Source organism: Alosa pseudoharengus, unplaced genomic scaffold, assembly GCF_046254945.1.
Source record: "Alosa pseudoharengus isolate Yale_2024_CS ecotype anadromous, Long Island Sound unplaced genomic scaffold, YU_APseudo_1.1 YU_APseudo_1.1_scf_20, whole genome shotgun sequence".
Classification (NCBI taxonomy): Eukaryota; Metazoa; Chordata; class Actinopteri; order Clupeiformes; family Clupeidae; genus Alosa; species Alosa pseudoharengus.
This window is the reverse complement of record NW_027468664.1, coordinates 5,597,116-5,599,615: the sequence shown is the minus strand read 5'-3', so window position 1 is coordinate 5,599,615 and position 2,500 is coordinate 5,597,116. Positions and strand designations below refer to the sequence as shown.

The 2,500-nt window shown below is 51.4% G+C and overlaps 1 protein-coding gene across 2 annotated transcripts in view; it reads left to right on the top strand.

The window, feature by feature from the left end:
- The window catches only part of tmtc1 (transmembrane O-mannosyltransferase targeting cadherins 1), an 89,941-nt gene that overhangs the window by 77,599 nt on the left and 9,842 nt on the right, over positions 1-2,500 (top strand). The gene's annotated exons all lie outside the window — the stretch shown is intronic.

Here is a 2,500-nt window from a genome sequence, read left to right as displayed (position 1 = left end):
ACGCACTATAAGAGTCCAGACAACAGATCTACTGTTCCTTAAGGTGTTTATGTCAGTGTGTATACGTGTGAATGACTGTGTGTGTGTGTGTGTGTGTGTGTGTCTGTGTGTGTCTGTGTGTGTGTGTGTGTGTGTGTGTGTGTGTGTGTGTGTGTGTGTGTGTGTCTGTGTGTGTGTGGTTTCAGGCTTGAAGGGTAGAGATAAACATGTCCCCTTACCCTCCGTTTGACCCTCTCTTTGTGGTGCCGTTGTCCAATTCAACTCCGACTGTTGCTGTGTGTGTGTGTGTGTGTGATCGCTGTGGTAACACACTCACACCAGCGCCAGACGCTCGCTGGAGGCCCCCGGTCCAGACGAGGCAGCCAGCCGGCCAGCTGTTCCCCATTCGGAGCGCAATAACAGCCCGGGCAGCAGGGCTCCAGCTGGCTCCCTCCGCCACTGAGCAGCGCCCACTCCGGGTCAGCCTGGCCCTGGACCTGTCAGTGGGGCGCAGAGACGGCCTCTTCCGCTGAACTCTGTTGTTTATGTTTTGGGTGCCGCCACGCCTGGGTCCGTCTCACCCCCCCCCTCCCACACACACACACACACACACACACACACACACACACACACACACACACACACACACACATACACACACACACACAGGGGCCCCCAAAATGAGACTCAAGCTCAATTGATTTAAGATGGAGACTCAATTATAGAGACCCACGGCTCGCAATAGCACACCACAAACATACACACAGCAATTTTACAATAAGAACTCTCTTTCTTTTTATCTCTCTCTCTCTCTATCTCCTACACACACACACACACACACACACACACACACACACACACTCGTGCTCTTAAATGCACAGGCAGCAGGCACACAGGCAGGAGTGTGTGTTGTGGGTGTGTTGTATGGATGGATGGCCGAGGCGGTGGATACAGTAAGGCGTGTAATGGGCTCTGTCTCCAGCTGATGCAGCACTTGGCTCCCCATGAAAGAGAGGATCCATTTGTTCTGCTTGTCACACCACCGGCTCACCCAACAAAACCCACCTCAGCCCGGCCCAGAGAACAGAACCCACTCCTTCTATACATCCATTCCAAACCCTTTCTTTCTCTCTCTCCCCCCCCCCCTCTCTCTCTTTCTTTCTCTCTAAATTCTCACTATTTTCCCCCTCTCCTGTGCTATGCAGTGTGACTGTGAGGGGCCAGAGGTCTAGGCTATTTGTTTTGACCCTTTGTGTTTTTTTCTGGCTTGAAGAGAAACTGCGGCTTAGTGTTGCACGCTTCAGTGATGACTGATCAGGACTTGAAAGAGCCTTCAGCTTGTGTGTGTGTGTGTATTTTTGTTTGTGTGTGTGTGTATGTGTGTGTGTGTCTGTGTGTGTGTGTGAGAGAGAGAAAGAGAAAGAGAGAGAGAGTGTGTGTGAGTTTGTCTTTTAACAGCCAAAAACAAAGGGCTGTGCCAAGATTCTCTCCTCCTTGGCTGCCTCTGTGTCTTTGTGTTCTGTTTCGTCTCCCTATTTCAGCTCTTAAATTCTTTCATAAATTCCATTCAATCTCATTCCTCCACCCTCTCTCTCTCTCTCTCCCCCTGTTTAATGGTGAGGCGGTGCAGTGAGACGCTCTTCTGTAAACACCACCCAGCACTGCCCTGCTGAGAACTAATTGTCCTCTCCTCTTTCTCTCCCCCTCTCCCTTACTCTCCCTCTCTCCTTCTCCCCATCTCTCCCTCCCTCTTTTCCCCACATGATGAGAACTAATTCCCTGCTGTCTGCGGCTAAGCAACAGCACAGCCCAGTACAACAGGCCTAATAATCCCGTCCTGTTCCTGTGCCAGGCTGGGGATCCTTCGCTTCTTTTATCTGTGTCCAAACGACATTGCTCGGGAGATTAACTGGGCGCCTGCAGATAGTTTTGTGTCAGTGTGATTGATTTTTTTTTTTGGTTGCGGTCTGCTCTCCTGCCTCCTTTTCTGTTATGAAGGGAAAAACTATGGAATCAACAAGAGAGAGGTAGACTCCATGCGCTCGCTGCTGTGTGTCGGGACAAAAGGATTTTCGTGTTGGGGTCTCCCTTTTGAAAATGGCTTTGCGAGCCGGGCACCACTCCACTGTTGGTTCTGGGAATGACCTTGAAACCCGGGAGGTCTCTCCGTGTGTGTGTGTGTGTGTGTGTGTGTGTGTGTGTGTTTGAGACGGAGAGAGACAAAGAGAGTGTATAATTGTGTGTATTTCTCTATGGATGGACAGCCTGCATCCAGCACAGCTCATTACATGCAATCGTCCAGTGCTGCTGCTGTGTTGAGACCCAGATCGGTTCATGTAGCAGCTCTGACTCAGTAAACGGGCACCCCGAGAGCCCAGTCCTGGACGACTGATTAGCCACTGGCTAAGGATGCACCGCGGCGCCCTGGAAAAGCAGTCGCCATGGAAACAGTGCAAAGGGTCGCCACACAGGCAGCTCATGGATTTGTTCACCTCTAACCCTATCAGGCAGGGCAGGGCCA